Source organism: Scyliorhinus canicula, chromosome 5 (genome assembly GCF_902713615.1).
Source record: "Scyliorhinus canicula chromosome 5, sScyCan1.1, whole genome shotgun sequence".
NCBI lineage: Eukaryota > Metazoa > Chordata > Chondrichthyes > Carcharhiniformes > Scyliorhinidae > Scyliorhinus > Scyliorhinus canicula.
Window position 1 is genome coordinate 8,659,175 of NC_052150.1, and position 19,307 is coordinate 8,678,481.

Here is a 19,307-nt window from a genome sequence, read left to right on the forward strand (position 1 = left end):
TGAGGTTACGGCTGACCTGTGATTTCACTCCAAATGCTCACCGTTGCTCCCTATCCCTTAATACCTTCGACTAACAGAAATGTAGCAATCTCTGTTTTATTTTTAAAAAATTATCTACCTTCAATTTCCATTGGCGGAAGAGATTCCCAAACTTCTCCCACCCTTTGTGCTTGGCTTTTGAAAGGCAACAGCACCACATGTCCTAGCTGCCTTGCTGTCGCATGTGACCTCTGTCATGTGATACGTGCTCTGTAGGCTGCTACGTTCGATGAGTTCAATAAAGGCCCCTCACTGAGACAGTGAAGAAACACTGCTGTCTTTGAACACAATGCACTTTGTGTGCAGAACTGTTCCTCATTTAACTTCAGATTTTTTGACTAACCCTCTAGACTTGGCCAGTGGAAATATCGCCTCCCACTCTGTTTCCCTTAATATCTCAGGAAGGTCACGACACCCTGGGCTAGTGCGCGCCCAATTCCAGCCCCACTTGACCCGGAGTCACCACACAGGTGAAGATCGATTTTTATATTAATACCCATGGCTTTGGTTGAGTTAAATTGACTACAATCACCAGGTTTGTGAAATGGCAACACAAGTAACCTTTTATTATTAACAGTGGAAAAATATACAACAGGTCTCAAGGCTTCTGGCAGGTTCTCTCCGAAAAAAGCCACCTGGCAGGAACCAATCGCTGACTGTTCTCAGGCCGAACACTACCCCTAGCCAACCCACCAGTTGCCAGTGTGGAGGAAGCCAAACAGACTTCCACGGACCAAAAATAAGAAAATAAATGGGAACAAAGGAAATAAACAGGGAGGACTCTTACAGGAAACTTTGATCAGATCACTACTTAGCCTTCTAAATTCTGGGGAATACAGCCCTAGTTTCTATAACCTATGATTGTAATTTAACCCTTTTAGTCCAGGCATTGTTAAATCTACACTGCACTCTCTCCAAGGCCACTGTATCCTTCCGAAAATGTGGTGCCGAGAAAAGCTCACAGTAACTCCAGGACTGTGTGTTGGACAGTGATTTGATTATGCCCTATCCTGCCCATGTTAAACAGCTGGTGGTTTAAGAACTGAACAGATGGAACTATTATTTAATTTCTGATCAGAGAACCTAGACGAAAAATAAAATTGATTTTCCTCAATGTGACTCCTCTCCACTTTAGATCAGAAAATGTCCCATTACCACAGCAGGAATGAGTGACTTGTCCAATACAGCTTCTTGAATTGGCAGAATATAAAATATCGAAGAAGGAAAGGCAATTTGATTGAAACATACATAATTCTGAAGGATGTAACCGGTTACATCCAGTACCATGTTGCTTTCCATGGTTCCCCACAATGACGAAGATACACACAGAACATGAATGTGTTCAACCAGAATGATTATTTATTGTTAAGCACGTGGCAGTTTTGGGGCCCGCATCTAAGGAAGGATGTGCTGGCCTTGGAAAGGGTCCAGAGGCGGTTCACAAGAATGATCCCGGGAATGAAGAACTTGTCGTATGAGGAACAGTTGAGGACTCTGGGTCTGTACTCGTTGCGGTTTAGAAGAATGAGGGGGGATCTTATTGAAACTTACAGGATACTGCGAGGCCTGGATAGAGTGGATATGGAGAGGATGTTTCCACTTGTAGGAAAAACTAGAACCAGAGGATACCATCCCAGACTAAAGGGACGATCCTTTAAAACAGAGATGAGGAGTAATTTCTTCAGCCAGCCGGTGGTGAATCTGTGGAACTCTTTGCCGCAGAAGGCTGTGGAGGCCAAATCTGAGTGTCTTTAAGACAGAGATAGATAGGGTCTTGATTAATAAGGGGATCAGGGGTTATGGGGAGAAGGCAGGAGAATGGGGATGAGAAAATATCAGCCATGATTGAATGGCGGAGCAGACTCGATGGGCCGAGTGGCCAAATTTTGCTCCTATGTCTTATGGGCTAATGGTCTAGGAAAGTGGAGCTGAGGGAGAAGAACGACCATGGTTGTACTGAATGAGTAATGAGGCCTGACACCAGGGGAAATAACCTTTACTCCTCTTCAAATTAGGATCTTTGACCAAGACTGCTTATTTGAAGCAAATGATACAGCGAAAAGGCTTCATAACAATTATCAGAGTCTTCAGAAATATCCTGAAAATATCAATGGCATTTTTGTAGTTACAATGTAAATTTCTCCCATTGCGTTATCCGAGGTCTCTGACTGTCAAACACCATTTCCCCAGTTAATATAATGTGGTGAATGTATTCACCTAATGCATGAGCTGTCTGTATACAGTAATGACCTGGAAGTGAGGATACGGTCTACTTCCAGGTACTGTACTGGAACCCCTGGTGGGCTCCGCCTCTGGCTCCGCCCTCACCGGGGCCATATATAGTCCAGCCACCTGTGGGTGGTACTCATTTGTACAGCCGACTCTGGCTGGTGAGTTCATGGATATTAAAGCCTAGTGTTCACTCGTTCTCACGGTCTCACAGTGAATTGACGGTATAACCTATACATGCAAACTGCTCCACATCCTGCTAATGTGTTGTTATAATTACAGTAAGGTAGAAGATGCGTGGCACCAGTGAGAAATCACTCTCCATTCAGTTTGTTACCCCCGTGTAGAGACTACCTTACCTTACCATTCTGAATTAGGAAATCTCCGGAGGGAGAATTAAGCATCTTAATTTTTACCAGCACGTGACATCAGCGTCCCTTCACACTGCATTTTTTAATTGGCTTTTGGGATGAGGGGGTCACTAACAAGACCAGAATATATTGCCCATCCCTAATTACCCTTGAGAGGGTGATGGCGAGCTGCCTTCTTGAACCGTAGCCGTCCATGTGGTGTTGTTATACCCACAGTGCTGTTAGGGAGAGAGTTCCAGGATGTTAACCCAGCGACAGTGAAGGAAAGGCGATATATTTCCAAGTCAGGGTGTTGAAGTGGCATGGCTGGGAACCTCCGAGGTGGCGGTAGTGTTCCCTGGCTGCACTTGTGCTTCTAGTAGCAGTGGTTGTGGGTTTGGAAGCGCTGTGAAAGGAGCCATGGCGAATTGCTGAAATGCATCTTGTAAGCTTTATGTGCATTGACAAAGGCAGGGATATGTAGAATTTTGCCCAGAAAGACATTTCTAAAGCACAACTCTTTTCTTGTCTTGGGAAACATTTGCCCTTCTTGTTGCAAAGCACACTGTAAATGAAACCTATCAGCAGACTGTCAATAAATTTATTCCCACTTAATACACTGTAGCAAATTGCCACTTCCAACATTGAGGCTACTTTGGGCAATGTTTGCAAATTTCAACTCAGTGTCCTATGCTGATATATACTAAAAGCATTAACTGAACCAATTATTGTGGGAAATCCAATTAACTCAAGTCAAATTTAGGTTTTGAGAAGTGATGGGGTGTGTTCCAACTGGCCTCATCAATCTCACAAAAGCTTATACATGTACATACCCTTCAACACGGAGATTTACAATAAAAGGAGATGGGAGAGGAGGGCAGGGATGGGCTGTGGAGTGTGGAGAGGTAAAGTAGGAATGGAGAGACCAGGAGGGGGGTGAATTCCGTGGTCCCCCAGCCGGGCGTTTCCCGGGCGCGTGGCGTTCGCTGCCGGCAGCATTCTATCCTCCCACCGCTTGTCAGTGGGATGTCCCGTTGTAACTCCCCACGCTGCCGGGAAACCCGCAGGTGGCCGGGGATGCCCTGCTGGCGGTACAGGTGAATCTCAATGGCCGAATTCCGACCCAGGTGGCAGTGGGTGCACATGAGGGTGTTTAAGGTAAGAGGAGAGCTGAGAGAGATGTTAACGAAGCAGACCAGTTTAGGAAAACAATTCTAAAGTTGAAAGGGCAGGTTAGCTGAAGACAGGGAGATAATGATGGGTTGAAAGGTGGAGTTGAGGGGATTGGAGGAGTAGTACAGAAATTCAGACTATACTGATGTGTTGGATAAGCTGGGTCTACGAGGACTGCGTTTACCATAGCAGTGAGAGAGACAGGCTTCCAACACTTGGAGAAATGCAACTCTACTTTATTGAACTCTTAACTATTAAACATACTTTAACTGTGGAGTGACACTATGCTGAGTTGACTGGAGACCTGAGGCTAACCTGACCAGACTATCTTACTACCACATGGTGGATGTTCTAGTTGTTGCTCACGGGCTCGGACTGTCCCAGAGGCTGGATTCCGAGAGAGCGGGAAAACTAGTGCCCTCTGGCTTTATAGTGGCCGTGTCCTGTCTGGTGATTGGCTGCTGTGTTCTGTGTGTTCATTGGTCATCCTGTGTGTCAATCACTGCCTGTCTGTGCATCATCATATACCTGTGTGTATATTATGACATATACTAGGAGACCGGAGCTCGCTATGCAGTTGGGATGGGATGAGGCTATAAATTGGGACAAGGACATTAATCTGATGTGTTAAGTGTGGGGGGTTAGTGGAGACTGATAGATTTTTATATTTTCTTAAAAGCAGTAGTTAAATGGGATAGGAAGCAGACAGCAGAGGTGTAGGGGGTAATTTGTACAGACCATTGGAAGCGGGTTCAGTACGGTGGACCCGGAAATTTGAGGGGGAAAGCCATGGGACAGTGTTTTGGTGTCTTCCAGCCCTCCTTCAGTCTTTCCCAGGGTGGATAAGGAGTCCTGTCAGGAACCCACAAGGCAAGGCATTTCATGTACCAAAGAAGGCAATTGGAAGAAATTTTACACCTGCAAAGGCTGTTTCCCAATAGCGGTCAGTTCACAGCAGCTGAGAGGAGGGTTACACACACTGGGAGGCATGGTGCACACAAGGAGCAACTGACAGAGGCCCAAGGTCAAAGAAACAAGCCTGAGGTCAGCCATATGCAGAGATTTACGATGACAAAAACAGGCCATCGAGGCTGATTTTAATGAAAGAGGTCATTGGTTAGGAATTACAGGCCATTCGTGCTGGGGTCCTTCACAATTCAACAGGATTACAGCCCTTCCCCATCGCTCTTCCATTTTCTTCAGAAGTAGCTCCTCAAGTCACCACAATGCAAATCTCTGTGCAGCCATTGTGGGAACCACGGGTGGCCTTGTTGTAGGGGCGACACTAATTTCTAAGTGCATATTTGCAAGTGTTTGAAAGAGTCTCTGCAGTCACAAAACGCCTGCACTCATGCTCACAGCTCCACTTCTAGAAGCTTCTGCGGTTTCTGTTTACTTTGCTCTGAGTCCCCATCCAGGCTTAACCAATTGCAGGTTGCAGGTTGGGAAATATAAGAAGTGTTGTTATCTCCAACTCAACACTGCCTTCGAGCATGGTCTTCCCACTGGGAATTTATCTTATTAATTAACAGGATGTGGGCATTGTGATATTATCATAACTGTAAGAACTGCAAGGGTCAATGTAATGTCTAGAGAAGTCACCAGAGAGAGCCACAGCTACAAGTATATAATGCATTGATGCTAAGCCTTGGGGGAGAGAGCAGTGCAAGAGTTAGCTAGACACAGACAGAAGTAAAGATAGTGTGAGTAAGAGAAGATCATAGTTTATGACAGTGTAAAGATTATTTGCAGCTGAGTGTAGTTAATAATCAACTGTATTATTTAGAAGTATGTGGCGAATCCAAATTAGTAGTGTTAATAAATTTATAGCTGTGTTCAGGTTAAAGCTATTTTGTGGTCTTTGTGAACACTACGCCAACCATCCTGAATTTAGCAACATAAAGAACACCACGGGCATCACTGGCTAGGCCAGCATTCATTTCCCATCTTTCATTATCCTTGTGAAGGTGGTGGTGAGCTCCCTTCTGAATCGCTGCAGTCCATATGGTGTAGGTACACCCAGAGTGCAGTTAGGGAGGGAGTTCCAGGATTGTGACCCAGCCGCAGTGAAAGAATAGTGAGGTAGAGTAAAATCCTTATTATTCAGCATGCGTAGGGATTGGATGCTGTTGGTTAATCAAGAATGCAGTTAACAGAGAGTTCCATTTATCAATGGAAGACATGTGGCATGAACTTGCATCAAGTAACAAGGAAGTAACAAACAGTATTATTTTTACTTCTGATCTTCAATGTACATTAAAGCATAAGTTAAAGTATAAAATAAGACAATATACAGGTACAGATTCCCGATAACTTTGCAATCGCTTCCGGTTGGTACAGCGGCGATTCCAATCGGGGGAATTTCAGAAGTTCAGATTTGTACATAATTCCAGGTGGTAGGGAATTCTGGATAGTGGAGAATCCTGGTTGGTAGAATGCCGCATAACACAAAGTTTACTGCATCTCCAAGTCAGGATGGTGTAGTTTGGAGGGGAATGTTTAGGTGGTGGTGTTCCCATGTGGGTGCTACCCTTGTTTTTTTTTGTATGGTGTTCATGGGTTTGGAAGGTGCCGTCGAAGGTCACCTTGTCGATGGTACACACCGCTGCCACTGGGCATCGGTAGCGTAGGGGATGAACATTGAAGGTAGTGGATGAGGTACCAGTTAGGTGGGCTGTTTTGTCCTGGATGGTATCAAGTTTCCTGAGTGTTGCTGGAGCTGCACTCATCCAGTGAAATAATGTGAGGGATTTCAGAATCGCTGTTACTCCTGGGATGATGTATTACAAATATCTTATTTTCCAATTTTCCAATCTCTTTGGGAAGTCTTGCTTCGAAGCTCCTGGTTGGAAAATGATACGCAGCGCACCTGAACTCCCGATGTGGGCTCCCGGTGGGATAGGAGCCTTTTCTGCAATGCAATGTTGGGAAGTTATCCCAATTATACATCGGGAATCGGCACTCAATAGTTAAAATGGAAACTCTGCGTTGCTCCCATAGTTGGCAACAATTAAGAATTTAAAAAGCAGGTTGGAAGTAATGCCATGGGCATTGTATCCCAATGTTTTTCGACTAATTTAAGCTGATGCAGTGTTTGTGCTGTAAGCAAGAAATAATTCAAATTGATCTTTTATTTAAAATAAAATGCTGTTTGTTTTGACAATATGCTTGTACCTTAGGCGAAAGCCAATTCTAATTGATCTTTTCTTAAAAGGAAATTTTCAAATTGACCCTCAGGGTAGCCTGAAATAAATTGGTTCCAACTGATCTGATTCAAGGGGTGCATTGAACTTCAAAATCCAAACTGGTTTTAACAAAGAGTAGTAAAGTCATTGTTTGCATACTTGTGCACTGATTGTTTTACATCCTCTCCATAACATAGATTGCTTGGTTGCAACACATGTTTTGCCCCATTAGGTTTTACTGTAAAAAATGTCGACAGCCTTGTAATAATACCACTAATGATATTTTGGAAAGGACTGATCATGAATTTTAAACAGCTTCTCCCCTGTCATTTCACCAGCCGCAGCATGGCCTGTTTTTCTCACAGAGTCAGGAAGACCCCTTTGCCTTTGATGCTGAATAAGGGTAGCACGGTAGCACAAGTGGATAGCACTGTGGCTTCACAACGCCAGGGTCCCAGGTTCGATTCTCTGCTGGGTCACTGTCTGTGCGGAGTCTGCACGTTATCTGCGCGGGTTTCCTCCGGGTGCTCTGGTTTCCTCCCACAGTCCAAAGACGTGCAGGTTAGGTGGATTGGCCATGATAAATTGGCCTTAGTGACCAAAAAGGTTACGAGGGGTGATGGGGATAGGGTGGATGTGAGGGCTTTAGTGTGTCGGTGCAGACTAGATGGGCCGAATGGCCTCCTTGTGCACTGTATGTTCTATGTTCTATCGGTTCTGTAGCATTGAGCAACAGGACCTCCAACTCCAGGAAAAGGCACGGATTTTCTTTATGTCTGCCAGAGAAAACCTCAGGGCAGCAGAGTTCAGACTTAAGAAGGAGATATAGGCTGATCTTTTTAGTGTCTTCGAACGTCGTCAGTAACGACAAATTGCATTTAGTTCATGCCCTGAGTCTCAAGGCGCTTCACTGGAGTGTTATCAAACAATCAGGGGCATTTTCAAGCTCCCCACCACCACTGCACGTGTTTCTCAGTGGCGGGAGGCAGCTGGCAGCCCACCCTTGGGCGGGGCGTGATTTCTTGTCTCGCCACCATCATTGATTCCACCCCCGCCGTAAACGGGACCGGAAGATCCCGCTTGCGAGAATGGCCAGAGAATTCTGCCCCCCGCCCTCAACATTTGCCATTGAGCCGCACAGGGAGATAGTAGGACAGGTGACCTAACACCTGGTGTAACCAGGAGGTATTTAAGGAGGGGAGGATGGTGGAAAGCTTTGAAGGAGATAATTTCAGAGCGGAAGGCGCACAGTCACCAACGGTGAAACAATGAAAATAACAAGGGTACACAAGACGTCAGAACTGGAGGAGCGCAGACATACCCGAGGAAATCCCGTGGGGCTGGCGATAATTACAGATGATGGGGAGATGCCGGCGTTGGACTGGGGTGAGCACAGTAAGAAGTCTTACAACACACCCGCAAGGGGGGGGGGGGGGGGGGGGGGCAGCACTAAAGGGGCTGCCGTTCAAACAAGCCCGAAATAAATTCCGCTACCTGGGGATCCAAATAGCCCATGACTGGAAAGGGATCCACAAATGGAACCTCACCAGCCTGACAGAGGAAGTAAAAAAGGACCTGCAAAGATAGAACACACTTCCACTCTCCCTCGCGGGGAGAGTCCAGACGATCAAAATGAACGTACTGCCCAGGTTCCTCTTCCTGTTTAGATCCATTCTGATCTACATCCCCAAGGCCTTTTTCAAAGTGCTGGACAAACTTATCATGGCGTTCATATGGGGGGGGGGGGGGGGGGGGGGGGGGGGGGGGTAAAAATGCTAGGATCCCAAAGAAGGTCCTACAAAAAACAAAATCCAGTAGGGGGCTAGCTCTCCCGAACCTACAATTCTACCACTGGGCGGCAACAGCCGAGCGAGTAAGGGGATGGATCCAGGAGCCAGAAGCCGAGTGGGTGTGTGCGGAGGAGGCCTCCTGCATGGGGACCTCCCTCCGGGCCCTCGCCACGGCAGCACTCCCATCCCCACCCAAAAAACACTCCAGCAGCCCAGTGGTGACAGCCACCCTCCAATCCTGGAACCAACTGCGGCAGCAATTTGGCCTGACCAAAATGTCGGACAAGGCTCCCATCTGCAACAACCATAGGTTCACACCAGCACTGACTGATGCTACCTTCAAAAGGTGGAGGCAGGACGGGGGGACACTGACAGTCAGGGACCTATACACGGACGACAGGATCGCAACGCTGGACGAACTGACAGAGAAATTACGACTAGCTGGGGGGAACGAGCTACGGTACCTGCAACTCAAAAACTTCCTACGAAAGGAGACAAGGACGTACCCACAACCGCCACAACAGACACTACTGGAAGACCTACTGGATGCAAGTATCCTAGAGAAAGGGAACTGTAGCGACATGTATGACCGACTGGTAGAAAGGGACGACACCGAACTGGACGCAACAAGAATGAAATGGGAGGAGGACCTGGGGATGGAGATAGGGTGGGGACTCTGGAGCGAAGCACTGCGTAGGGTCAACTCCACCTCCACGTGCACAAGGCTCGGCCTGACGCAACTAAAAGTGGTACATAGAGCCCACTTAACAAGAAACCGTATGAGTAGGTTCTTCCCGGAGGTGGAGGACAGATGTGAACGGTGCCTAAGAGGCCCGGCCAACCACGCCCACATGTTCTGGTCTTGCCCCAGACTTGTGGAGTACTGGACAGCCTTCTTCGAGGCTATGTCCAAAGTGGTGGGGGTGAGGGTGGAGCCATGCCCGATAGTGGCGGTCTTCGGGGTTTCAGAACAGCCAGATCTATTCCTGGGGAGGAGGGCGGACGCCCTTGCCTTTGCCTCCCTGATCGCCCGCCGTAGAATCCTGTTTGGCTGGCGGTCAGCAGCACCGCCCAGAGCTGCAGACTGGCTGTCCGACCTCTCGGAATCTCTCCAAATGGAGAAAATCAAATTCGCCATCCGAGGGTCAGACGACGGCTTCCACAGAACATGGGAGCCATTCATGCAATTGTTCCGGGACCTGTTTGTGGCCAACGTACAAGAGGAAGAATAGTCGGGTGGCCAAGAATCAGGGGAAAATGGACGGGAATCGGGGGAAGGTAGCCGGGGGGGGGGGGGGGGGGTTCGTTATGGGGGTTTGATGGCTAGCTCAGGCCCAAAACCAAACTATAAATAAATGCCTACAAACATGTGCCTCGGCCATATTGGGGAATGTAAAATATGTATGCTGGCTAAAGGGGGCGGCCACAATTGTTATTATGAAGATGCTTACCTGTAAATATACATGTTAATTTTTGCGTGTGTTTTTTTTTCTTCTCTAATGATTTGTAATATGTTGTATATAAAATATGAAAACTCAATAAAAAAACATTTTTAAAAAAGGAAGACTTACAACACCAGGTTAAAGTCCAACAGGTTTGTTTCAAACACTAGCTTTCGGAGCACTGCTCCTTCCTCAGGCGAATGAGGAGGTATGTTCCAGAAACATATATATAGACAAAGTAAGGGGCAGCACGGTGACGCAGTGGTTAGCACTGCAATCTCACAGCACCGATGTCCCAGGTTCGATCCTGGCTCTGGGTCACTGTCCGTGTGGAGTTTGCACATTCGCCCCGTGTTTGCGTGGGTTTCGCCCCCACAACCCAAAGGTGTGCAGGGTAGGTGGATTGAACACGTTAAATTTCCCCTTAATTGCAAAAATCAATTGGGTACTCGAAGATTTATTTTTTTAAATATATATAGACAAAGTCAAACTTGCAAGACAATGCTTTGAATGCGAGTATTTGCAGGTAATTAAGTCTTTACAGATCCCGAGAGAGAGGTAATCCGAGGTTAAAGAGGTGTGAATTGTCTCAAGCCAGAACAGTTGGTAGGATTTTGCAAGCCCAGGCCAGATAGTGGGGGGGGTGAATGTAATGCGACATGAATCCCAGGTCCCGGTTGAGGCCGTACTCACGTGTGCGGAACTTGGCTATAAGTTTCTGCTTGGCGATTTTGCATTGTCGCGCGTCCAAGTCGGCCTTCAGGTGAATGAAGAGGTAGGTTCCAGAAACCTTTCCAGAAAAGGTCATTATAAATGTTTCTCGAACATACCTCTTCATTCACCTGAGGAAGGAGCTGCGCTCCGAAAGCTAGTGATTCGAAACAAACCTGTTGGACTTTAACCTGGTGTTGTAAGACTTCTTACTGCGATAATTACAGAGATAGGGGGCTGGAATCTCTGCCAGCGGGATGCTCCGTTCTGGACGGCGTGGAGCTGCTCGACAATGGGAAATCCCATTGACCAACTGGCGGAATTTTTTTTTTTTGAAAATCTTTTTATTGGTATTTTCCACATTTATCAACAGTTATATACATTTTTTGCCCCGTTAGCTGATTGCGTTATACAGAAAAGTTTATCCTGCCTTTCCCTTAATTTACTTTACGTACATTTTGCCACCCTCTGGCTCGGCCTGTGGTCCCTTCCGCCCCCCCCCCCCCCCCCCCCCCCCCCCCCCGACTTCGGCTGTGTTTGCCTTGTGATCGGGATGGGGGGATTTGCTATATCCCTCCCACGTTGTTCCCTATTTGTGACTTTCCGGCCTTTCCTCTTTGTCCTTCTCCCCCCCCCCCCACTCTCTCCCCCCGAGTTGCACCTTCCTTTGATCCCCCCCCCCCCCCCCCCGTCTTTGTTTTCCCGTCGATAGGAGGAAAAAAGAGCAAGGATGCAAAATTTAAAAGCAAGGCATTGCTTATGGAGGAACCAATGCAGGTCAGTAAACACAGGGGTGTTGAGTGAATGCAATTTGGTGAAACTTGGTGTACAAGCAGCAGAGTTTTGGATGATCTCCGTTGTACAGGAGGTAGAGCATGGGAGACCCAATGGCTTCAGAGGTGTGCTGCGTAGCTGGTATGGAAAATGATGCAGGTAAAGTGTCTCAAATCCGGTAGTCGGGAAAACAGCGGTGTCCAGAAATTTAAATTTTTTTTAAAAATGTCATGCATGAATTTTAATCATTATTAAATGTGTGAAATAGCTGAATGACTTGATTGGCTAGGTGCTACATTCGCAAAGTGGTATGCAAAATAGTTCTTGCCTGTCTTTAAATGTGGCAACCTTTGATCTCTCCCGACCCGGTTCTGCCCGATTCACCTGACCTTTCCCAAACCACCCAACCCGAGAACGTGCAGACTCCACACAGACAGTGGCCCAAGCCAGGAATCGAACTGGGACCCTGGCGCTGTGAAGCAACAGTGCTAACTACTTGATTCAAGTGGTAGGTTTTAAGGAAGGTCTTAAAGCACTATAGGGCTGGGAGACAATACAGAACTTCAGGCCTCAACAGCAGAACACATGGACACCATGGTGAAGTCATTAAATGGGGCATGCTTAAAAGCGTCCTCTACTGGCAAATTCCAGGATTCCTCCCTCAGCAACTGATGCATTCGCTGTCGCGGCTGTTCGATGGGGGTCACTAACCGCACTGCCCCCTACCTGCCACACCGAAGACTGGCTGGTCTGCTAGTTAAGTCGGTGATTTTAGAATCTACTTCTTCGTAATTTTTAGCAAGAAATTGGCGAGATTTCTCAGAATTGGCTGCAAAATGAACCATCAGGAAGCTTTCTGCTAAATAAATAATAATCTTTATTGTGACAAGTAGGCTTACATTAACACTGCAATTAAGTTACTGTGAAAAGCCCATAGTCGACACACTAGCTTTCCAAATGTCACCAAGAAAACGACCTGTATTGTTTAAATGTCCTACAATTTTTTAAAGTATTGTGATCGCACTCGCCCAATAGCCACATCTGCTGACAACTTACTTTTTCACCTTCCCTCACTCCCATGCCATTTGCAACAACAGTGACTTTGTAACTTAGTGCACAGGAATGATATCACTCCAGAAATGCTTATTGATATTCCAGCTGCATCATTTATGGTGTCAGTTTTTATTTAACTCTTTCTAATCTAGTTTTGCAGGGCAAAATAGTTTTTCGTTTAAGTTTGTTTATAATGCGAGAATTAATCATCAACAGCTTGTCCGCTTCAATAAAAGAACTTAATTGACGTTAATAAAAATTCAAAGCTCTGAGTGCAATTTAAAAAGAACATTTAATTACCAACGGATCACGTGTGGTGGAGCACAGACTTGTATCGTATCTTACAGAACAGAAAGTTGCAGGTTTGAGACGGCTGTTATTAAAATGCGATTAAGACAAATCCATCAAGGTGAGGAATGAGAATGAATCCATTAATCGAAGTCATGTGCAACAGCCTAACCTTCCACATTAAGGTTGCATTATCAGATCGGTAAATTCTCTGGCGATTCTGAGACCAGCAGCGTGGGTTCAATCCCCGTACCGGCTGAGGTTATTCATGAAGGCCCCGCCTTCTCAACCTTGCCCCTCGCCTGAGGTGTGGTGACCCTCAGGTTAAATCACCACCAGTCATCTCTCCCCCTCGAAGGTGAAAGCAGCCCAGGGTCATCTGGGACTGTGGCAACTTTACTTTAAAACAGTCCTACAATCCTTGGAGATCACTGTATTCCTCCACAACATTGGCAACAACCCTTCAGTTGTCTGGACCCAACATTCTGGAAGACCCTCCGTAAGCCTCTATGTCTTTTCTGGTCCTCGTTAAAACCTTTTTATCATCAAGCTTTATACCTCCCCCAAACAGAACAGTATAGCACAGAACAGGCCCTTCGGCCCTCGATGTTGTGCCGAGCAATGATCACCCCACTCAAACCTACGTATCCACTCTATACCGTAACCCAACAACCCCCTCCCCCCCTTTAACCTTACTTTTTAGGACACTACGGGCAATTTATCATGGCCAATCTACCTAACCCGCACATCTTTGGACTGTGGGAGGAAACCGGAGCACCCGGAGGAAACCCACGCACACAGGGGGAGGACGTGCAGACTCCACACAGACAGTGACCCAGCCAGGAATCGAACCTGGGACCCTGGAGCTGTGAAGCATTTATGCTAACCACCATGCTACCGTGCTGCCCCCAAACGTATCCATCTTTGACATAATGTCAATCTTTGTCTCTTTACCCTATTGAATAAGTGCCTAGGGATGTTATACTATGTTAACGGCACTATATTATTGCAAGTGATTGTTAGTTTGGTTTGATTCCAAGTACCATCGACATTCTGTTGTCACGTAAACTCCTTCAGCAACGATCATCCGAATCCCACCATAGTTTGTGGCGGTTGGGGGCGTGGGAGCGGGGGGAAACCCGGCAAACGGGCTTTATTTCTCTGTGCATACATTCAGGTGGATTATTGCTGTCAGACTGATTTCTAAAGAGAATCACAGGCCCTTTCGCCATCATCTGAATACGTTTTAATTAAGTAATTCTGCGATGAGAAGCTGTCACACTCATGTGGTAGTGAGCGTCTATAATTCATCTCAGGGTAGCCGGCCCTTCCAGTAGGGGCTGGTTTAGCTCACTCGGCTAAATCGCTGGCTTTTAAAGCAGACCAAGCAGGCCAGCAGCACAGTTCGATTCCCGTACCAGCCTCCCCGGACAGGCGCGGAATGTGGCGACTAGGGGCTTTTCACAGTAACTTCATTAAAGCCTACTCGTGACAATAAGCCATTTTCATTTCATTTCATTTCATTTGTTCCTCCTTGTAAAGGTGACAGCTCATTGAGATCACAGAGCGGGAAGAATCACTCATAGTTCAGGGTGACTCCTGTTTTGCGGTTTATATTTTGGGCCTCTTCCAAAAGACAAAGGGGTAGGTCTGAAATTGGGCGATGCCGAGTTGGCTGCTCATTTTACTTCTCTCCGATTTTAATTTTAATTCACGCCTGCAATGGAAATGGTAATCGGGCGAGGTTTACTGCTGCCCATCTAACACATACACCAGATCAACCCCAGAGAATGATTCAGATTAATAGTAATGCAGTTCTGTTTGTACAAATATTTGGAGATATATTTCTTTCCGAAATTATTTAACATCAATAAGATCAAAAGAGTGCCAAGGGTCCAAACGCAAAATTCGCATTTGAATCTCATTTCCAAAAGTGCGGTAAATATTAGGGGGTGGTATTGGTCAGTTATGCAGTGAGAAAGACTGTGTGCCACGCGGAGAAGGCATGAGGGATAAAAGCATTTAAAATTTGTTTCTCTTCCATGTCCTCTCGGACGGCACGGTAGATCAGTGGTTAGCACAGTTGCTTCACAGAGCCAGGGTCCCAGGTTTGATTTGCGGCTCGGGTCACTGCCTGTGCGGAGTCTGCACGTTCTGCGTGTCTGCGTGGGTTTCCTCCGGGTGCTCCGGTTTCCTCCCACAAGTCCCGAAAGACGTGCTGTTAGGTCATTTGGACATTCTGAATTCTCCCTCTGTGTACCCGAACAGGCGCCAGAGTGTGGCGACTGGGGGATTTTCACAGTAACTTCATTGCAGTGTTAATGTAAGCCTACTTGGAGGTGGCACGGTGGCACAGTGGTTAGCACTGCTGCCTACGGCACTGAGGACCCAGGTTCGATCCCGGCCCCGGGTCACAGTCTGTATGGAGTTTGCACATTCTCCCCGTGTCTGCATGAGTTTCACCCCCACAACCCAAAAATGTGCAGGGTAGGTGGAATGGCCATGTTAAAATGCCCCTTAATTGGGGAAAAAAAATAATTGGGTACTCTAAATTTTAAAAACAAACGTAAGCCTACTTGTGACAATAAAGATTATTATTATAAGTTCTTTCTTTTTAAGTGTGCCAATTGCTGGGCAGTTGATCACTAGCCGGTAGTCTTGGAAGATGCTAAACTGTTCCAATGAACAAAGGCAAAGTCATCAACTTCCTGGAGTGTTTCTATTGTGTGAACTTGCCAGATAAGTGGCCAGCTGGGATCAAAGACAGAGTTGTAGGGATTGCTCTTCTCCAATATTGTGCTAATGGTTCCAGAGTTATCTGTTCACGATCCAATTGGCTTTAATGGGGGTCCTTCAAGAACATTGCCCCAACCGTAAACCGCCCTGTCCCATGACCAAAACTTGAGCTGTTGAGTTGCTTTAATTATACACCGGTAGGGATTCTGTCTTCAGTTGCAATTTAACTGGGTGGGATGGTGGCACAGTGGTTAGCACTGCTGCCTCACTGCTCCAGGGGCCCGGGTTCAATTGCGACCTCAGGTCACTGTCTGTGTGGTGTCTTCACTTTCTCCACATGTCTGCATGGATTTCCTCCGTGTGCACTATTTCCTCCCGCAGTCCAAAGGTGTGCCGACAAGGTAAATTGGCCATGATAAATTGCCCCTTAGTTTCCAAGGATGTGCAGTTCAGCTTACAGGGTTGTGGGAATGACCCAGGGGAGTGGGAAAGAGCAGGGTGGCCATGAGAAGAGTGCAAATTCAATGGGGCGTTGCAGACTCGATGGGCCAATTGCCCTTCCTCTACACTGTAGTTATTCTATAATAATAACCTCTGAAGAGAGAATTGCACAGCAGACTAGCAGCCTGCCTCTGATCTCCACTGTCTCCAAGTCGGATCCCCAGAAAAGTATTTCACCTACGGAGCGAACTATTTCCCAGAATGGGTGGCACGGTGGCTAGCCCACCGACCTCACAGCTCCAGGGATCCAAATTCAATTCCAACCATGGGGTGCCTGTCTGTGTGGAGTTTGCCCTTTCTCCCCGCGCCTGTGTGGGTTTCCTCCGGGAGCTCCGGTTTCCTCCCACAGTCCAAAGGTGTGCTGACTGGGTGGATTGGCCATGCTAAATTGCACCTTAGAGCCCAGGGATGTGCAGCTTAGGTTGCAGGGTTGTGCGGAGGAGGCAGGAGAGTGCACCTGGTTGGGGTGTCCTTTCAGAGGGACGATGCAGATTCAATGGGCCGAATGGCCTTTGGCACTGTGGGGATTCTATGTATACAGCGATACTTTGCTGCAGTTTTAACTGCCTCAACCGAGTTCCCAGGACCAAGAGCGGGAATTATTCCATTACAAAGCCCCCTGAAAGAACTTTCATTGGACATTGGTCTCTACTTACATGAATTAATGCCAGTGCCTTTTTTATCTTGTAACTGGCAATTCTGAACTTGTTTCTCTGCCTTTCTACCTTGTATGGTTGTGAATGTGAATGTGCGTTGTGATCCAACCCTTGGATTCGGAATGTGTAAATAAATCCTAGTTTTGTTTCAACTTGAAGAATTTGCTGTGGGATTATTTTTAACATTGGACCTCATGGACCTGGGTTTGATAAACACCCCTCGCCCAATTCAACAAGGGAAAGGATACTGAGGGGAACAAATTAAATTAGAAATTAAACTACCCCCGTCACAGGCAGAAGAGGGTAACAGCAATACTAATGCAATGCGCCACGTCCTTGTGTCCGTCAGACAAATACACTGTGCCAAGCAATTAATTCGGAAAATGTTGCCATGATGGTTAGATTCAAGCCAAGCAAAAAAGACGGTGGGGCCAGGAAAGGAATCTCCAAAAATAGTTTGAGCTTCTTCCATTCTGCGAACTTCGGTGAGACAAAGATTAGGCTGGAGTGAAAAGCTCATAAGTTCTTGAAACATATGAGCAGAATTAGGCCATTCGGCCCATCGACTCTGCTCCTCCATTCTATCATGGCTGATACGTTCCTCATCTGCTGTCTACAATGAAAAGTTAGCTGTCAATTCGTGACTGATCGTACTGCTGGGGTAGATGGGCTGCACCCTCTTTGAGTACCCAACAGATCACGTTTGCGTACTTGAAAGAGACTTTGAATATTGCAGTAATTAAACATTTCCCGCTAAGAATATCATCCCACAATTGTGAATATTTGATAGGGTTATCAATTGTCATTTTATGCCACAATTTGTAGCAATTGCTGAACAAAACCACTCCTGTTAATTTTTACTGCTGTACAACTCCAAAGTTTTAGTGCCCAAAGCTACATAACTAATAAATGATTTTGTTTGCAAATACGTTTGTCGGAATCCACTGGCTCGCATTTATCCAGCGGTATTTTCAAAAAGCTCGCTGATCAGAAGTGCTGTGGGTTTTAAGTCCGCTCCAGGTCTTGGGCACAATAATCTACCTACTGGGCAGTGTGGTACTGAGGGAGTGCCCACTGCCAGAGTGCTGTCTGTCCGGTGAGGCATTGAATTGAGGCTCTGCATACCCCCTCAGATGAAGGTGCAGAAGATTTGGGCATTCTGTCCAGCGCCTGGCCAATATTTATCCCTCAATCAAAATAATTCAAACAGATTGCCCAATCATGATCACCTTACTCTCTGGGATCGTGCTGTGCATAAATTGACTGATGTGTTTCCTACACTACAACACAGATTACACTGCAATGACTACAAAGTGCTTTAATAATATCCTGCATTAGTGAAAGTGCGATATAATTCTTTCAAATGTATGATTATCTTTATGAAATCTATGCCCATAAAAAGGTAGCATATTATTAAAATAATTTCCTGATATCACTTAAAATAATTATTTGCCCTGCAATAAAATTTGGTTGCATTATAAAGTGGCATTATATGGATTAAAAACAAAATAATCAAAAAAATTAATTAAACAAAACCCCATTTGGTACATCATTAGTGACGGGTTTAGTAACTGAAACTGAACATTTTCGTGCATAGCCATTCCATACTTCACTTCATTATCTTCCCACATCTCCCTCCTCCTTGAACTGACAGTAATTTAATAATATTAATCTTTATTGTCACAAGTAGGTTTACGTTAACACTGCAATGAAGTTACTGTGATAATCCCCTAGTCACCACACTCCGGCGCCTGTTCGGGTAGACTGAGGGAGAATTCAGAATGTCCAAATTACCTAACAGCACGTCTTTCGGGACTTGTGGGAGGAAACTGGAGCGCCCGGAGGAAACCCACGCAGATACAGGGAGAACATGCAGACTCCGCACAGACAATGACCCAAGCCAGGAATCGAAGTTTAAGACTAGATGGTCAATGTCAACATTGGTGGCTTGAGAAGGAGGGACAACTGTAATAACACCGCAATTTATACATCGGTTAAACCACGGAAAGTATTGCTCAAAAAGGGACAACAGTTAAAACTTTAACCCTTCTTCAATCCCCTTTTGGAAATGCAACACACGTTTATCTATCATATCCAGATACACCAGCTGTGCCTCACCCCTGAGCTCATCAGCATTCCTCTATCCCAGATGAAAAATGAAGTGTCCAATATGGCAGGTATCACACACACATTTATTTCATGCCACCAGCTACTTGGAGCACTCCGTAATCATCCAAGACACTGACAAATTGGGATGCTGACATCTCTTTGTGAAATTGTTGACGGTCAGTTATCTGGACCATCTAGATAACCTAGACCGTCTCAATGAGGTCAGTTATCTCAGCTCTAGGACATCACTTCAGGAGTTCCTCAGATAGAG

At 46.2% G+C, this 19,307-nt stretch overlaps 1 protein-coding gene across 1 annotated transcript in view; it reads left to right on the top strand.

Moving 5' to 3' along the window:
* The window catches only part of LOC119965747 (cadherin-20-like), a 185,027-nt gene that overhangs the window by 11,817 nt on the left and 153,903 nt on the right, over positions 1–19,307 (top strand). The gene's annotated exons all lie outside the window — the stretch shown is intronic.